We start from the raw sequence: 20900 nt of genomic DNA on the forward strand, positions 1-20900 counted from the left end.
TTCAGTGTACAGCGGCAATCATACGAAGAGAATCCTCCACGCTCCATGGTTTCATGGTCGCCGGTCTTCAGTTCCGTGGTCCAGAATGAAGATAGAAGAGGTCACCGCTTGAAAGAAGACTTGCTGGACTTCAGGAACCATGAGTACCTATCTGGGAGTTAGAGTTAGGCCTCTTTCTAAAAAAAAAAAATTTTTAGATTAGGGATTTGGGCGCTGTGAAAGAGCTGAATGCACTTTTAAGGGCAATGCCCATACAAATGCCCGTTTAGGGGCAATGGGTAGTTAAGGATTTTTTAATGTTAGGTTTTTTTATTTTGGGGGGTTTGGTGGGTGGGGGGTTTTACTGTTAGAGGGGGGACTTAGTATTTTTTTAAGGAAAAGAGCTGTTTAACTTAGGGCAATGCCCTACAAAAGGCCCTTTTAAGGGCTATTGGTAGTTTAGTCTTAGTGTAGGGGGTGATTTTATTATTGGGGGGGGGCTTTTATTTTCATAGGGATTAGGTTTATTTTTTTTATTTTTGATAATCTTGTTTCTTATTTTATGTAATGTTAGACTTTTTTATTTTCTGTCATTTTAGCTTAATTTAAACTTAGTTTTTTTATTTTTAAAGTAATGTTAGGTTTTTTTATTTTAATTGTAATTTATGATTATTTTAACTTATTTAATGGGGTTAATTTAGGGGGTGTTAGGCTAGGGGGCTTAGTGATTAGTTAATTGTGATGTGGGTTATTAGCGGTTTAGGGGTTAATAGATTTATTAGGTTAATTGTGATGTGGGTTATTGGCGGATTGGGGTAAATAGTTTAAATAGCTAGATTGCGTTGTGGGGGATAGCAGATTAGTGGTTAATAGATTTAATAGATACTTTGCGATGTGGGGGCATTGCTGATTAGGGGTTAATAGATGTAATAGATACTTTGCGATGTGGGGGTATTGCGGATTAGGGGTTAATAGATTTAATAGATGCATTGCGGATTAGGGGTTTATAGTTTAAATAGCTAGATTGCATTGTGAGGGATGGCGGATTAGGGGTTAATAGATTTAATAGATAGTTTGCGATGTGGGGGCATTGCGGATTAGGGGTTAATAGATTTAAAAGATCGTCTAAGCTGTGGGGGAATTGAGGATTATGGGTTAATACATTAGTTATTGTGGTGGGGGGGTTGTGGTTGAGAGGTAGATATTACGCATGCGTTACGTGTTTGATTTAATTTTAACAGTGAGCGACGGGTAAAATATACGGAGCCGCACTTGTATGCAGTGCCGTATATGAGATCAAGTGTAGTGTAAGGTCAGGTTATTATAGTAACCTATTAATGTTTTAGAAATCGGGCATTGGGTGGAAGCCTTAACAACGCTAACTTACACCTACACGAAAAGAGCAACCGCTCACAAAGCGGTAACTTTTTCAATGGAAACCTGGTACTAAAAATGGAGCCGTAAGTTACTTTTAGCTGTCGGCCGCTTCGGTAGCTTACGGCTCCATTTTTAACAACTCAATGGTTGCGAGCTTTAAGTTGGGGGAGCAAATACAGAAATCTAGGGAGGATCTGACAGCATACAAGAGGCAGAAAAGGAGACAAGTTGTAGAAGACTATAATCTTAACCTGATATATCCACGGCAGTTCGGGATGCCGATGCAAGGAAGGCGAAGGAGGTGGGACAGACAAGCAGTGAGACACCCGGAAGGCTCCACCCTAGATTCAACGTCATCATCAGGAAGTGATGCGGAAGGTGGCCACAGAGGAGAATCTTTTTTAGGGGAAGGAGATGCTCCAGATTCTCATGGAGGAATCGATCAAGGGAGCGCCAAAAGAACAGGTCATTTTTAGTCTGTTAAGACACAAGCTCATACGGAACGAAATAGAGGTTTTGAATAAAGGCATTAACTTTGTCCCACGCTCAAAAGGGAAAATGTTTAACATCAGGGTGGACTTATACACATTTGGTATGTTACTCAGGCTTAAGGATTACTTTTGGGACTAAGCACAGGACAATGGGGCTGCAGGATTTCCCTCCCCCAAAAAGTAGTTTTGATCCGGCTATAAAGAATGCAGCAGTTGAAACATTCCTAAAATTGGTAGAAAAAGATCTGAGGGAGTTAATAGCTGTACCGAATAAAGTTAAAATGAATTTTACTAAAGAGGATTGGATAACCCTGGAAGGTTTAAAAAAGAATAAGGAAATCATCATCAAGCCGGCCGATAAGGGTGGAAGCATAGTCCTGATGGATTATTGTAATTACCAAAGAGAGGTACAGAGACAGTTGAGCGATGAGGAGAGCTATATGATGCTCACATGTAGATCAGGTAGTGAAACAGATAAGGGGGGGGGGCAATAGAAAAAAATTACTCCAGAGGGAGGCTAGCTGGATTGATGAGCTAGATACAGTGCAACCTAAAGGACTGAATACAAACCTATCCCTATCATGTTTTCTGTGAAAAATATGTGTTTAGTGAACCTTTTGTAGGATGTGTTTTTAGGTAAAATGTACTTCATGACATGTATTGTGACTTCTGGGTGCTCTTAGCATTGATAACAGTACCCTTTCTTTTTTCTCCAGCAAGCCTAATAAGAAAATATAGAAGCAAAGAATTCAGTATATAGAAATGTCCACAAGGTGGCGGTATAAGGCTGAATATGGAATAAAATAGGTATGTGACGTTAGCTGGAGGAGCCTGGTGGGAAAATTTGAAGCTCAGGGTATTTAAAGTGCTTTGTGTATGTATTATGCACCTTGCTAAAGGACCAGTTTGGGGCCGAAACATTGATCATGTACGGATGTACTATGATATGATGGAACATGAATAAATAACAGCAGGCTAAATTACAAGTTTTGTGTTATGATGCTGTACTGCTATAACGCTGAAAAATTGGCCATTGCGCGTGGAATGGCCGGTAAAGCATATTACAAGTCGCTGCGGTATGGCTATGCCGCAAGCATTTTAGCCTTAATGCAATCCTCCATTCCACACTCAAAAAATTACGCCACCCTCCCGCATTGCAAATTTTATATTAAATTTATTAACCCCTAATCTACCGCCCACCCACATAACCCTATTAACCTCTAAACTGCTGACCCCCCACATCGCCAACACTAAATAAATCTAGTAACCTCTAATCCGCCGGCCCCCCACATCACCAACACTATAATAAAGTATTAACCCCTAAACCTAATACCCGCCTTACTTCAAATTAAAAGTTACAATATAACTATCTTAAAATAAATAAAAACTTTCCTGTGAAATTAAAAAAAATAAGATTAAACTATAAATTAACCTAACATAACTATTCTAATAAAAAAAAAACTACTAATTAAAAATCCTAAATTACATGATTAAAAAAAAACTACGACTACGAAAAAATAAAAAACCTATATTACAAATTTAAATAAATCTAATACTACGTAAACATTTTAAAAATCTAACATTACAAAAAATAATAAACACTAAAAATAAAAAAAATATAAAATTTAAGATTACAAAAAACAATAAACGAAATTATAAAAAAAACAAATTACACCTAATCTAATAGCCCTATAAAAATAAAACAGACCCCCAAAATAAAAACAACCCCCTAACCTAACAATAAACTACCAATAGCCCTTAAAAGGGCATTTTGTAGGGCACTGTTCAAATCATCCTATTGGCTGATTTGAAAATGTCAGCCAATAGGAATGCAAGGTACCTCAATTTTAACAGGTACCTTGCATTCAAGCTTCAGTGTACGGCGGTGATCGTATGAAGAATAGACTCCTCGCTGGATGTCATTGCCGGTACTGGACAGCTCTGCAGCTCTACAGCTCCACGCCACCGGGATGAAGACAGAAGATGGTCCCGCGATGGAGGAAGATGTCCCTGTCTGGATGAGGATGGATGACCAGACTTCAGGAACCGCGAGTAGATATTCTGGGGTTAGTGTTATTTTTATTTTTTTTTCATTTTTTGGCGTATTTTTTTTTTTTTAGATTAGGGCTTTGGGCAGTAGAAGAGCTGAATGCCCTTTAAAGGGCAATGCCCATACAATGGGTATGTTAGGATTTTTTTAGATTTAGTTTTTTATTTTGGGGGGTTGTACTTTTGGGGGGACTTTGTAATTTTTTGTAGGTAAAAGAGCTGTTTAACTTAGGGCAATGCCCTACAAAATGCCCTTTTAAGGGCTATTGGTAGTTTATTGTTAGGTTAGGGGGTGTGTTTTTATTTTTATAGGGCTATTAGATTAGGTTGCGTTATTTACGCACCCGGTATAGCGCAAAACTCGTAATATTGGTGAGATATTGCAGATATGAATTGTTCATATTATTGATATTATTGATTATTTGATTGATATTATTGATTGTCTTGTTGATATTATATATATATATATATATATATATATATATATATATATATATATATATATATAAATGTATATATAAAAGAGACAACAGTATTCATAATAAATCATTGCTTAAAAAACAGAGCTATCATCATCCTTTTCTTTGTAGCACTTTGTTTCTTTGATAAATTCATGTAACACCATAAAAACATTATTAGTTAAAAAAAAGATTATTTATGCAATATATTATCTCTTTCGATAGACACAATAAATTAGCAAAATTAAAATGTTTTATTTTGTTTTGTAAATGCAAACAATAAAAGTATCCAATCTAATCCTTATAATGCCAAAAAAAAACTAATAAATATAAGAAATCTCATATTACTCCCCTCTGATATAATAAACCACATGAAAAAAAGTTATGAAACAAATGACAAATATTACCCCATAAATAAATATATTGTCATAAAATAATCAGCAGACATGAAGCTAACAGAAGGAGATAATTAAGTGTACTCATACATTCTTATTAAAAAAATATATTAGTCTCAAAATCAGAATTAATTTCATAAACGTTTTAGCACAGTTTTGTTTCTTTCTAACTCAATTTCTTAAAGTGGTAATTTTATATATATATATATATATATATATATATATATATATATATATATATATATATATATATATATATATATATATGTGTGTAAAATAAAGGAGAAAAAAAATAATTTATGTAAGAACTTACCTGATAAATTAATTTTTTTCAGATTGGCAAGAGTCCATGAGCTAGTGACGTATGGGATATACAATCCTACCAGGAGGGGCAAAGTTTCCCAAACCTCAAAATGCCTATAAATACACCCCTCACCACACCCACAATTCAGTTTAATGAATAGCCAAGTAGTGGGGTGATAAAGAAAGGAGTAAAAAGCATCAACAAAGGAATTTGGAATAATTGTGCTTTATACAGAAAATCATAACCACCATAAAAAGGGTGGGCCTCATGGACTCTTGCCAATATGAAAGAAATTAATTTATCAGGTAAGTTCTTACATAAATTATGTTTTCTTTCATGTAATTGGCAAGAGTCCATGAACAAGTGACGTATGGGATATCAAATACCCAAGATGTGGAACTCCACGCAAGAGTCACTAGAAAGGGAGGAATAAAAAATAAACAACAGCCAAATGCTGAAAAAATAATCCACAACCCAAATATAAGTTATTCTCATAAAGAAAAGAAAAACTTAAAATAGCAGCAGAAGAATCAAACTGAAACAGCTGCCTGAAGAATGTTTCTACCAAAAACTGCTTCAGAAGAAGCAAATACATCAAAACGGTAGAATTTAGTAAATGTATGCAAAGAGGACCAAGTCGCTGCTTTGCAAATCTGATCAACTGAAGCTTCATTCTTAAAAGCCCACGAAGTGGAGACTGATCTAGTAAAATGAGCTGTAATTCTCTGAGGTGGGGCTTGACCCGACTCTAAATAAGCTTGATGAATCAAAAGCTTTAACCAAGAGGCCAAGGAAATAGCAGAGGTCTTCTGACCTTTCCTAGGACCAGAGAATATAACAAATAGACTAGAAGTCTTCCTGAAATCTTTAGTAGCTTCAACATAATATTTCAAAGCTCTTACCACATCCAAAAAATGTAAGGATCTTTCCAAAGGATTCTTAGGATTAGGACACAAGGAAGGGACAACAATTTCTCTACTAATGTTCTTGGAATTCACAACCTTAGGTAAAAATTCAAATAAAGTCTGCAAAACCGCCTTATCCTGATGAAAAATCAGAAAAGGAGATTCACAAGAAAGAGCAGATAGCTCAGAAACTCTTCTAGCAGAAGAGATGGCCAAAAGGAACAACACTTTCCAAGAAAGTAGTTTAATGTCCAAAGAATGCATAGGCTCAAACAGAGGATCCTGTAACGCCTTCAAAACCAAATTAAGACTCCAAGGAGGAGAAATTGATTTTATGACGGGCTTAATATGAACTAAAGCCTGTACAAAACAGTGAATATCAGGAAGTTTAGCAATCTTTCTGTGAAATAAAACTGAAAGAGCAGAGATTTGTCCCTTCAGGGAACTTGCAGACAAACCCCTATCCAAACCATCCTGGAGAAACTGTAAAATTCTAGGAATTCTAAAAGAATGCCAAGAGAATTTATGAGAACACTGTGAAATGTAAATCTTCCAAACTCGATAATAAATCTTCCTAGAGACAGATTTACAAGCTTGTAACATAGTATTAATTACTGAGTCAGAGAAACCTCTATGACTTAATACTAAGCGTTCAATTTCCATACCTTCAAATTTAATGATTTGAGATCCTGATGGAAAAACGGACCTTGAGACAGTAGGCCTTAACGGAAGTAGCCAAGGTTGGCAACTGGACAACCGAACAAGATCCGCATACCAAAACCTGTGGGGCCATGCTAGAGCCACCAGCAACACAAACGATTGTTCCATGATGATCTTGGAGATCACTCTCGGAAGAAGAACTAGAGGCGGGAAGATATAAGCAGGTTGATAACACAAAGGAAGTGTCAGCACATCCACTGCTTCTGCCTGAGAATCCCTGGACCTGGACAGGTATCTGGGAAGTTTCCTGTTTAGATGAGAAGACATCAGATCTATTTCTGGAAGACCCCACATCTGAACAATCTGAGAAAACACATCTGGATAGAGAGACCACTCCTCTGGATGTAAAGTCTGACGGCTGAGATAATCCGCCTCCCAATTGTTTACACCTGGGATATGAACCACAGAAATTAGACAAGAGCTGGATTCCGCCCAATCAAGTATCCAAGATACTTCTTTCATAGCTAGGGGACTGTGAGTCCCACCTTGATGACTGACATATGCCACCATTGTGATATTGTCTGTTTGAAAACAAATAAATGGTTCTCTCTTCAACAGAGGCCAAAACCGAAGAGCTCTGAGAATTGCACAGAGTTCTAAAATATTGATTGGTAATCTCGCCTCCTGAGATTTCCAAACTCCTTGTGCTGTCAGAGATCCCCAGACAGCTCCCCAACCTGAAAGACTCGCATCTATTGTGATCACAGTCCAGGTTGGCCAAACAAAAAGAGGCCCCTTGAACTAAACGCTGGTGATTTAAACACCATGTCAGAGAGTGTCGAACATTGGGATTTAAGGATATTAATTGTGATATCTTTGTATAATCCTGGCACCATTGATTCAGCATGCAAAGCTGGAGAGGTCTCATGTGAAAACGAGCAAAAGGAATTGCGTCCGATGCTGCAGTCATGAGGCCTAAAACTTCCATGCACATAGCCACTGAAGGGAATGACTGAGACTGAAGGTGCCGACATGTGGCAACCAATTTCAAACGTCTCTTGTCTGTTAGAGACAGAGTCAAGGAATCAAAAAACTTTTTGGTAAATTGATCCTCCAACCATGTGTTCGAAGAAATAACACAAGTTGATTTGTGTGAGATTCTGCAGAACGTAAAGACTGAGCTAGTACCAAGATATCGTCCAAATAAGGAAACACTGCAATACCCTGTTCTCTGATTACAGAGAGTAGGGCACCCAGAACCTTTGAAAAGATTCTTGGAGCTGTTGCTAAGCCAAATGGAAGAGCAACAAATCTCAGGAACTGATAATGTTCTGGATGAATCGGAATATGAAGGTAAGCATCCTGCAAGTCTATTGTAGACATATAATGTCCTTGCTGAACAAAAGGCAGAATAGTCCTTGTAGTCACCATTTTGAAAGATGGTACTCTTACATAACGATTCAAAATTTTCAGATCCAGAACTGGTCTGAATGAATTTTCTTTCTTTGGGACAATGCATGGATTTGAATAAAACCCCAGGCATTGTTCCTGAAAAGGAAACGGCATGATTACCCCTGAAACCTCCAGATCTGAAACACACTTCAGAAAAGCCTGAGCTTTTACTGGATTCACTGGGATGCGTGAGAGAAAAAATCTTCTCACAGGAGGTCTTACTCTGAATCCTATTCGGTACCCCTGAGAGACAATGCTCTGAATCCATTGATTTTGGACAGAATTTATCCAAACATTCTTGAAAAACCTTAATCTGCCCCCTACCAGCTGAACTGGAATGAGGGCCGCACCTTCATACAATGACAGCCTCATAACCGTAAGAACAAGAATATCATTATGTAGTAAACATTGTCATATGTAAAAAATATAAAAGTCAAAAATGAAAAAGAGACATAATGTATGACAACAAATAGGCTTCTCAAACCTCCATTTTGTGGGAGACTTTAAAAATGCATGGGACAAGTATAAGGCTATCATACAAAATAAGTTTATACAGTTAGGCAATATCGGGCAGACTTGCTGGTCCTATTGCTCTTATCTGCCATCAATATTTATGTATGTTTCAATGTATGTTTCTATTTTCTAAATATAATAGCTTAATTGGTTGGCTAGTTGGATGGCCACTTATGGGCCATTAAGTCACAAGTAATTGAAAAAACATATGGTAGCCAAATTGGCAGCCGCTTTTGGGCTTGGGAATAGCCAATAACAAACAGCGGGTTAGCACAGCTTAAGATATAGGTTATTGGACTAAGGTGTATAGTGAGGGGGAAGGGAAAAATCAACGGACAATAGCCGTTCAGAGTGAAGTGGGGATAGGGTGTGGGGGCGGAGCCTTCTGAGCTGGTGGAGCGCTGTGGGACAGGAACTAAGCTAAGGGCATATTGTATATAAATTGGAGTAAGTTCTAGGAGGGATGACTTTCTATTTGTATGACATAGAGGGGAGAAACATAGACTAATCCAGGTGTCAAAGGCAGTATAATACTTGTTCTCCAGATGTGATGAGTATAAAGAACTAAGTATCAAATAGTATTACAGCAACAGCCTGATAGTAGTAGAATGCTGAGATTAATACTCTTTTTATGACATGCAATAACTACACTATGGCACTATCAGAGGTAACTAGGAGTGGGCCATGTTAGGTAAATGTTCAATAACGTGTACATATTATATTTTTTCCCTTTAGGCAATTGTCTACTTCAGCAAGAGATGTCTTGAGCATTTATATGTGAACGCACACCCCAAAATCAAAACATCTGGATCTACATGGACAGATGGGATGCTTGTTAGCAATAGTATAAACATTAACAGACTAAGTCTCATTAAATCTATTGCGCCATAGCAATGTGTAATATGAGCAAAGTTGTGGCATATATTGTAATAGAATACTCTTATTAGTAGAAAGTATCTGATATATAGAAAAGAAAAAGGTCATTGCAGCTAATAATGCTAGAGATGAAGCAGATTAATTAAACTGCTATACATCTATGTATATAGCAGTAAACAGAATGTAATAGTAGCAACAACCTGAAAGATGTTAATTAGTACATGGGGTGTAGGCCACCTGTGTTAAATATTAAGTAGCCGTAGTAAATATACGATAATTATGCGGTAAAAACCATGGAACATTTTAACACAAGATATGAATGCATATGTTATGAACTCATCTCCAGGTTACTTAAACTAGCTTAATTCTATACCACTGAAGCTTAAGCATTGCAAATGTTCATTAAAATTTATGTGGAACCATGTAAGAACATTAATATAAACCACTGGAGCTACACATATGCTAAGAAGTATGTGAATTGCAGGAGGATTGTTTCGAGTTGTAAAATGACTGCATCTGCTTGGGAGGCAACATATCACCATGAAGCTCATAAAAGGTGGCAGACAGTGCCCCGGGACCGGTTTGGGGCATAAAATTCCAAAAGGCAATCACTCTTTATATTACATAGGATTGGGTTATATGCGTCATAATCATGGTAATGCAAAACCCAAATATAATGACAAGTCATAAAAAACCTTGAACTTTGGTATTTAGAGTGAACTCCTCTCCTTACTTAAGCTCTATCCTGGGCAGTATAATATGTGAAAAGAGTGTAATGTTAAGTAAGATTAGTAACAAACAAACATGGTACTTCTGTAAAGGGGCAACCTCTTAGATTGGAGGGAGATAGAGACAGGAGAATGCTGGGTGCCAATGTTATGAGCGGACTTATTAGAGGGGTTAAAATATGAGAGGCTCAGATTAGTCTCACAAAGCTAGGGGGCTTCCTAAAGTAGTATTAGTTTAGGAATATTATCAAACTGGTTACTGATCGAATCCCGCATAAACTATTAAAGGGATAGCTGTAAACTAGCTCAACTCTGTACCATGTTCCACTAAATTGCAGATATTTGGACTGAAAAACATTAAACATACAACATGTGCAATATCTAAAATATGATATAGAAAAACTTGCTGAAAACACTATTATAGCTTAAGTGTAGTTTGCATATTATGAAAATACTAAAATACGCAAATATGAAAAAAAAAGCTGAAATCAAAGCGTGATAGCACATTCCAATGCCCACCCTTTTTTAGAGGGCATACTTTTAGAACTTTATTATTTATGAGTCCTGACTATCAGTAATCTACAGCTACATACAGTAAGTACTAACTTATATTACATATAGTTAGTTTGCCCAAGTGGAGGCAGTAGCAATTAAGCCAGGTATAAGGGGAGAAAAAAAAAAAAAAGAAAAGAAAACACAGTCTCACATAAAGTCCTTATCTCCATAGGAGTGTTGCAGTATCAATGTGTTAGTTACAACTACAGAGAGGATTCCCTTCAGTCTGATCTGTCCCATCTCTGATTTAAAAAAAAAACTTCCTCAATTAACCTATTCCAGAGCGGCACCACGACTGATGCCACAAGTCTAACAGAGTCAAAGAATCTAGAGTTCCTGAACTTACACCGGTCGGGAGATCGAGTGACAAACATAGTCTCTCTGTGATGTAGATAAACATACTATGGATAAAACTTGATGTAGTGCCTACATATCTGGCTAGTTCTAGAGGCAGCCCTTCATATTCGGTGAGAGAACCTTCTTCACCTCCAGGGGGACCGGCCTCTTCCCAGCCCAAAGGAGTCAATGGCAGCGTCGCTCTGAACAACTCTAATAGGGGCAAACTGGGCTGCCCAATACTACCAATGGGTCCGCACTTCAGCTCGTGATAAGGCCCGTGCAGTATTTCGGGTATGATCATTGTAGGTCCTAGAGCTAAAGCTTTCGACAACGTCAGGGTGGTTGCTGCAGCCTGCTCACTCTCAGTTGTAAACGGTAGCGGTTCTGGCGGGCTTTTAAAAGAAAGGCACAACTCCCTCAGTTCGCTGAAATTGTTGTCCATGTGCTGCTCAAAAAGCTTCAGTTGGGCTCTTAAAGTATTATGAAGTGTCTCCATAGTTTTGCATCAGGGAAATTATAGCAGTCTTTAGTAAATAGTAGTTCCCCCATGATTCAGGTGCTTCTACAGTTTTATTTATTGCATTGAAGCTTATTCATGCATAAGAATGCAGGTCGTGGGTCTGTTGCACAATTCAATAAGGTGCTGCTTTGATGGGGGAGTCGTGACTCACCCTCTATCCTACAGGGTGTCAGGTTCCCATGGTTTTGTAGAGTTTGATAACTCTTGTCTGAGAAATAGCTTATTTGCAGCGGTTCAGGATTGAGCTGCTTGGCCTGCGGTGTTCATTCCATTATGGCGACTGATCCTTACGGGCAGTATCTCTCGATGTGATGGAACTGAGGTTTTTGTTATATTTTATCTTTTCGTTTTCTCTTTCAAAGCAATCTGTGGCCATAAACGGCTATGTGGATGATTTTAGGGCTACACTTAAGCTCCATTGATAACCATTTTAGGCTCACCAGTTTGCTCTTTCACAGAGCTCTGTTAGAAAGCCTCCATACTCAAAGGCGCTTGGCTCCGCCCTGAAGGATTAGGTTTTTGTTCCGATGAAAGGAACGAAAACAATTAGAAGCCTTAGATTTACCCTTAGGTTTTTTATCCTGAGGCAAAAAAAAAACTCCTTTCCCCCCAGTAACAGTTGAAATAATAGAATCCAACTGAGAACCAAATAAATGATTACCTTGGAAAGAAAGAGATAGCAATCTAGACTTAGATGTCATATCAGCATTCCAAGATTTAAGCCACAAAGCTCTTCTAGCTAAAATAGCTAAAGACATGGATCTAACATTTATTTTGCTAATATAAAAAATGGCATCACACATAAAATGATTAGCATGTTGCAGTAAGCGAACAATGTTAGATATGTCAGAATCCAATTCTTGTTGCGCAAAATTCTCCAACCAAAAAGTTGAAGCAGCTGCAACATCAGCCAAAGTAATTGCAGGCCTAAGAAGATGACCTGAATATAAATAGGCTTTCCTTAGATAAGATTCAAGCTTCCTATCTAAAGGATCTTTAAAGGAAGTACTATCTTCCATAGCAATAGTGGTTCATTTAGCAAGAGTAGAAATAGCCCCATCAACTTTGGGGATCTTTTCCCAAAACTCTATTGCAATTGCTGGTAAAGGATACGATTTTTTAAACCTTGCAGAAGGATTAAAAGGAGTACCTGGCTTATTCCATTCCTTAGAAATCATGTCAGAAATAGCATCAGGAATAGGAAAAACCTCTGGAGTAACCACAGTAGGTTTAAAAACAGCATTTAAACGTTTACTGGTTTTAATATCAAGAGGACTAGCTTCCTCAATATCCAAAGTAATTAACACTTCTTTTAACAAAGAACGCATATACTCTATTTTAAATAAATAAGTAGATTTGTCAATGTCTGAGGAAGGATCATCTGAATCAGATAGATCCTCATCAGAGGAGGATAATTCATTATGCTGTCAGTCATTTGAAATTTCATCAACTTTATGAGAAGTTTTAAAAGACCTCTTACGCTTATTAGAAGGTGGAAATGCGGACAAAGCCTTCTGAATAGAATCAGTAACAAATTTTTTAAAATTCATAGGTATATCATGTACATTAGAAGTTGAAGGAACTGCAACCGGCAATGTACTATTACAGATGGACACTCTATCTGCATGTAAGGATTTATCATGACAACTAATACAAATGACATTAGGAGATATAATCTCCACAATTTTACAACAAATGCACTTAGCTTTGGTAGAACCGATGTCAGGCAGCAAAGTTCCAGCAGATACTTCTGAGGCAGGATCAGATTGAGACATCTTGCAAAATGTAAAAGCAAAATTATCAATTTCCTTATATGACAGTTTCAGGAATGGGAAAAAATGCAAATAGCATAGCCCTCTGACATAGAAAAAGGCAAGAGGCAAAAGCAATGGGGCAATAAATAATGAAAAAAAGTTTGGCGCCAAGTATGATGCACAACGTAACTGAAATTTTTTTTGCCGCCAACCATGTCCAGAAATGACACACTCACGTCACTAAAGACGCAACCCTGTGTAAACCCCTGCATCAAGTACGACGCCAAAAAATTCTCGTGCCAAGAATGATGCAATAAAGTGCAGCATTTAGCGCACCCGTGAGCCTAAGACAGCCCGTAATTTGAACAAGTAGTCAATTGAAAAAAAGACTAAACCCCAGGTAAGAAAAATATTTCTCAATATTAACTTCCCAAATATGAAACTGACAATCTGCAAAAGGAAATACATGAACCTGACTCATGGCAAATATAAGTACAATACATATATTTAGAACTTTATATAAATGCATAAAGTGCCAAACCATAGCTGAGGTGTCTAAAGAAATAAAAACATACTTACCAAAAGACACCCATCCACATATAGCAGATAGCCAAACCAGTACTGTAACAGTTATCATTAGAGGTAATGGTATATGAGAGTATATTGTCGATCTGAAAAGGGAGGTATGAGATGAATCTCTACGACCGATAACAGAGAACCTATGAAAAAGACCCCCGTTAGGAACATCATTGCATTCAATAGGTAATACTCTCTATGTCCCTCTGACATTCGCTGTACTCTGAGAGGAATCGGGCTTCAAAATGCTGAGAAGCGCATGTCAACGTAGAAATCTTAGCACAAACTCACTTCACCACCTCCATAGGAGGCAAAGTTTGTAAAACTGAATTGTGGGTGTGGTGAGGGGTTTATTTATAGGCATTTTGAGGTTTGGGAAACTTTGCCCCTCCTGGTAGGATTGTATATCCCATATGTCACTAGATCATGGACTCTTGACAATTACATGAAAGAAAGCACCAGCGCTAGATCTTGAGTGATGGTATTTGTATGTGCTTATCAAATGGATGTATCTGAGTTCAGTATAGTTCGATATTTATATGAAATGGATATATATAGGTGTGTCGTAGAAAGAGAGTTCAATGACGGTAGTTAAGCGCTCAGCTAAAACAATTTCTTTCTGCAATATGAATATGTTCCTTTTCAATAATTTATAGATGGTATATTAAAATATGGTCTTATGCAGATGAGATATTGTTCTTTATCCCAAGTATAACTTCTCAATGTAATAGCGTGAAGTAAGTGTTTCCTGCTTATCAGCTTTTACCCCAAGGTAATGTGTTCGCTCTTTCATGGGTAAAGTTGGTGATTTCTCTGTGACTTTGTGGGTAGACCTCCAAGTATCCTACTCCATTTGTAGATCCCCTTCTTAGGGTGTCGCTAGGTTATTCAATGGAAATCCTGGACTCTCTTGTTTCTTTTCAGATGGTGGTGAGAAGTCCTGTTTCTTTTCAGATGGTGGTGAGAAGCCTTGTCCCCTCAAATGGTCATCCGGAATGTACAGAAAGAGGAAAGAAGAATGCACATAGCGTAATACTGTATATAACAGATTAAAATGTATTTATATACAAGATATGCTTACATAATTTAACCTCAATCGATTATGAGGTAAGATCACAGCGGATAAAAGCACCTCAACCTGTTTCCAGGCTCTCAGTGTTACGGAATTCAGTAGATGGTTAAATTGTGACAATAGTACCGTCCCTTAGTGACTGGAGGACTGGTAACTGAATAGTGACTGGATATGGAAATTTTCCCCGTGTACTGAATATCGTCAGAAAATGTCATATAATGTTTATAAAATATAAAAGTAAAAATATCTCTCTGTTAAAAAGTATAATAGAACAAAAAAATGGCAATGTCCGCTACACCACTTGTAAATCCTAAGAAGTGGTGTGTATATACAGAGTTATTTGTGTTGTGAAAATTATCAACAGCAAAAGGTGGCCGTATGAAATAGGCCCTGTCTGCCCACTTATATATTCCTTACGCATTTCAAAGTCGTTGGAGACTTCTTCATCAGAGGAAAAGTGTTTGGACAGGATTCGGCGTGTACAGAATTAAAGGGTGTAAGTGGGTGTGTTTTTTAGCCTACTCCATTAAGGCTATTAGCGTGTGATGTCAACAGCGCTACGGAAGCTCTAAGCATTTAGTTGTGGTTTGTTACTATGGTAACCTGGTATGTGATCTTCTAGCTATCCGAAAGAAGAATATGAGGGGTCCTAAAGCCCTACTTGTTAGCAAACTTTTGCCCCATTGTCTTGTTTTGTGTAATAAAACTCAATCATGATAATATAGGACTATAACAAGGAGTACTAAAAAACTTATGATATATTTATACTTGCCCTTGTTAAGTTGTATTGTTGAACTTTAGTAATAGTCTAACGTCTAGTGTTACCAGAAAACTAGCCAATTAAATGAATAAAAGGATGATAAAATTGGCTGAAATGTTTAAGTAATATCTCTGGGATGTACCTTATTATAGATGTCTATCTTAGAATAAAAGTCATATGAATTATCCAAAGGGAAAAAAAAAAATATATATATATATATATATATATATATATATATATATATATATATATATATATATGTGCACTATGGTAATTCAGATCTAAAAGTTGCTAATTATGAAAAATAAGACCATCTGTTTTGTGAGACTATAACAAAGAAGGTTCCTTAATGTTATATTTCTTGACAGAATTATAAGGGACCCCTGCTTTCTGGCAAAGTAGCTCTGTCGGCATTCTGGTGGGTCTTATGTTTAATTGTTAATGAACTTATTTTGGATGTGTATTAGTGATGTAATGTTCTGAGTTGGATTATAAAGGATCTCTGAATTATAAAAAAGCAGCTAAGTCAATATCCTTGTTTAGTCCCTCAGGGTTCATGGTACCCATATAGTGTATCCAGTAGGTTTCCCATTGTCTTAACCTTTGAAACCTATCCCCCCCTCCTTGGGGGACTGGTACTTGTTCTAGAATGGTACCTTTGATGAATTTTGGATCTTTATTGTGTATTTTTTTAAGTGTCTTGAGACACTATGTCCTTTGTATCCAGCCTCTATATTTTTTAGATGTTCTAACAGTCTTTTCTTATATGGGCTTTTCGTGCGTCCAATATATTGTAAATTACAGGGACATTCTAATAAATACACCACAAAGGTACTCTTACAATTAGTTAGATTGTTGATTGTACAATTTTTTTGTGGGAAGGTCTTTGAATGTACTATTTTTGTAGGTTTTTTGGTGTCATAAGCATGTTCACATCCCTTACAGTTGGCCCTATTACATTTAAAAAAAAAACTTTGGTATTAGAGGTTAACCAATCAGATTTAGAAATGGGTTCTCTCTTAATTTGCTTGGAGCTAAAATTTGTTTGAGGCATTTATTTTTTCTAAATATAATTTTTTAAGCTGGGCCTATGCTGTTTTTTAAAAAATTATCTTGTTCTAAAATGGGCCAATATTTTTTGAGAATCTTTTTTTTTTTTTTATTTAAATATATTTTTTATTGAGATTTCAGACAGTTACAGTGATATCATTTAGTCCATTCACATTGACAAAGAATATATAAATATACATAAAGTGAGTAGATTGATATAATATAATATATATAATAATCTGTGTAACAAGTTAGGGATTCTAATGTATTTATATAACAGTAATGACTGGAATAGGGAGCAACTAGTTAAATAAGGACTTGATTAAAATTTCTCTATATATGATATTATAAGGTCGTTTATGGGAGAACTGAAATAATTGCTGGGGAAATACCTATAGGTCTCCTAGTAAATGAGTAAATTGACTCATCTTAATGCAATCTCTTTTTTAAGTAGGATGAAAATTTCAAAATGGAATAGTAACTACAAAGGAAAAGCTGGGGGAATATCAACGGGCAAAAAGCTGTTAGAGAATTAAAGGAGGGGGAGGGGGGGCACGGCCAGGGAAATATATTACTATTGTGATAAGTATAACAGAACTAGTTAACAAGCAGATTTTTCTTGGGATCCATGTGAAGTAAGAGAGATGTGTAGGCATAAAGCCAAGACATATCAGGACAATACATCATGAGTGAACTTATATTAAATAGGGGGTATACAGAACTATAAGCAATTATCTCGCATATCAGTTACATACCATCTCTGTGTAGCAAAGTGAGTCATTGCCTGTAGAATTTTAACAGTGAACATATTGATAAAATGCAATCTAGTCAGAGTATGAGATCTGGATCGTAATGAACACATACAGATATAACATTAACTCTGTGATCAAATATACCTAACTAAAACCTCAGTTCTCTTAGGTTATGTTTCTCAACGGAGATAGGACAATGATAGTTATCAGCAAGAATATAAACACTAGCTTAGGCTATCCTCTAATGGAGGAGTAGGTATCTCCTGGGTTCAACACACAGTCTGTAAAATACATAAGTATCGAATAATACACATTAATGTTATAAGCAACGTGTAACCTTAGATAATAAAGGGTATACCACACCATGATCCATTATCAAAGTTATGAGTTACATATAGGGTATGAGTTATTGCCTATAAAACAACAGACATTTTGAAAAAGTGCGGTATATTTTTTGTATACAGTCAGATGTCTAACTCTTGATAAACCTATGAAAATATGACAACAATATGGTAAGCACGTATACATAACTGAGGCCCCTGCATTCCTGTCATATGTCCCTGAGGGAGTATTAATATGTGTAGGGGACCCTATAAAAATAATATTACAGAATAGTGTAATGAAGGAGCATAAGAAACTGCCAGTGAGGGGTTTACTTACTCTATAGGGAAAGTAGAAAGATTAGATGCTGCTGACGGTTATCTAAGATGTGAGTGTGTATCGTACTGTTGCTATAGGATGCCTGAGAGTGAGGTGTTGAGGATTAGCATACTGAAGTCTACTCTATAAAATATATATGAGATGCTCTTAAGGTATATTGGCTTCTCCTGATAGTCCTGTATTTAACTTTACTGTGGGCTCAAATTTTGTTAAGTTCTAAGTGGGCCGTTCATAGCTGAAGGTACGAGGATCAGAACTAGAGGGCTAATGGTATGTGTGAATTTATAAAAAGCTGTCGGTTATGTGGAGCTAGGACATAAATAAAATAATCAGCATGAGCAATCTGTATGACTAAAAAACAACACATAAAAATAGCATATAAACCGTTAGAACAACTGAGTAAGCGATCTAACAAAAACAAAGAGCATAGCTTTATGAACAGACCCCTATCATGGAACCCATAGGGATCAAACGTATAGTCATGTATTAACCAGCATTCCCAAAACGCCATAAGCTGCTTAAGAGTAAGACTGACACGCAAACCTTGGGCATGTAAAGTGAAATGTCTTCCAGCATAAGTTTATCCTACTCCAGACCTGTATTTTGGGCTATTTCTGAGGGGTTGCAGGAACTGATATAGTGACCTTTTCAGGCAAGCTGCAGTTTTACGCCATTTAAGGGTGACTGCGTAGTGTATTACAGAGGTCAGTGATGTGATGGGCCTACTGGTTATTGTGGGGGTAATGCCATCATCTATGTAGAGCCAAGCTCCGGTTACCACTGCTTGTAGAAGTCCCAAGTCGACCATAGGGTAAGTATATTGCTGGATAGTTTCAGGCCAAATCGGGTGAAATTCCGGGCAGTCAAAAGCATTAGGCACATATTGTTTTCCGTCTGTTGTTCGGTCAGAAAAGGTGTCTTGTGGATCAAAGCAGTACTTACAAGTTTAAGGGGTCCTGATGGATGTTCTCATAGTTATGCTCTGTGGCCTGTTTCACTTCGAATCCTCTCTCCCGGAGCCCAGACTTCTCATCTGGAATGTGAGAGAGCAGATGATAGGTGTTTGGCGTCTGTTGCGGGAAACAAAAGCTGATCGGGGAAAAACCCCATCGGGCTGTGCACACCATCCGTCCTCCAATTCCTGTAATGCATTTGTAGGTTTTCCTTTATGCACAATGTCTCGCTGTATGGCTGAATTACCCTGTGCTTCCTCACCATTGTACAGAGTTGCTTGTTCCTCCATTCGCATAGCACAGTCACTGCTTAAGGATTGACATAATCTGGAGAGGTCTGTAAATGCGACATCCATCTTAGTCTCAAGGCTTTTAAGTAGTAGCCCAAGGACAGTGTGGGACTCTTCCATGCTGGAGCCTAGACAGGTTTTTTGACGGTTATTCGCTGAGTGTTGAGCTCTGAGGACTTAGGTGGGCACTAAGTGTTATGGCGTAGGCCGCTGCTGCAGCTCACTATGGGTTAGACCCGGACTCCGGAGTTGTAGTAAAGCAAATTTGTTATCATTCAATGTTGGAAAAGTTGGAAGATGTGAATCTAATAGTTCCAAGGTGGGATAAAATAATGACTCTGGGAAAAACAGTGTTTTATCATTATCAGCTTGAGAGCTCCATGCTTTTGCGTCTGATTGGAGCTGTTCCCCGGCCACGCCCCAGTTGCATTTCTTTTTGAACCGAGAATCTTTTTAATTTCTGGGGCCGCCTCGTTGTAGGTAGTTATCATCCCTATATTGTTATTCTTTTTGATGTGTTGGCCTTTTTCTTTGTTAGAGATAAGCAGTAGGTTTCTGTCCATATTATTGACTTTATTTAAGGAATCATCTATTAGTTTTTTTGGATATTTTTTCTGTTTCAGTTTTTCTTTTAATAATTGAGCTTCCTTACTGTAGTCACTGTCTTTTGTGCAATTCCTTTTGAATCGTTGGAATTGCCCAAAGGTTATGTTATGTATCCATGGTTTATAGTGTCATCAGCTCTTAAGTATCCATTACAGTCTGTGGAATTACAATACAGTTTTGTGTATATTTGTCAATTTTTTTTTTTAATAAGATTGTCTAGGAATTCAATGTTGTCTTTAGAAATCTTTGACGTGAATTGAAGGTTAAAAGTATTGTCATTAATGTATTGTAAAAATTTGGTGGTGGTAGACTCATCTCCTTCCCAGATTAGTATAATATCATTGATGTATCTGCCCCACCAAATAATATTATCCTGGAATGGATTGTTCGAATAGATATAGTTATCTTCCCACATTCCCATATATAGATTCGTGTAACTGGGTGCCATAGTCATACCCATAGCTGTTCCGCTAATTTGTAGGTAGAATTGATTGGAAAATTCAAAATAATTTTTTTCCAACACAAATCTAATACAATCTAAAATGAATTCCTGATGTTCAATTGTAAGATCAGTTTTGTTTAATGTTTGTTTCATAGCATTAATTCCCAATTAGTGGGGTATGTTAGTGTAGAGTGAGGAAACATCTAATGTCATCCATTTATAAGTGTCCTTCCATTGTAGTTCACTCACTTTGCATATAGTGTCCGTAGAATCCCTAAGTTAAGATTTGAGATTGGGTACTAGTGGTTTTAGAAAATAGTCTACACACTCGGAGATTCTTGCCGTTAGGGAATCTATCCCTGAGACTATTGGATGTCCTGGGGG

Source organism: Bombina bombina, chromosome 6 (genome assembly GCF_027579735.1).
Source record: "Bombina bombina isolate aBomBom1 chromosome 6, aBomBom1.pri, whole genome shotgun sequence".
In the NCBI taxonomy this organism is placed as follows: Eukaryota; Metazoa; Chordata; class Amphibia; order Anura; family Bombinatoridae; genus Bombina; species Bombina bombina.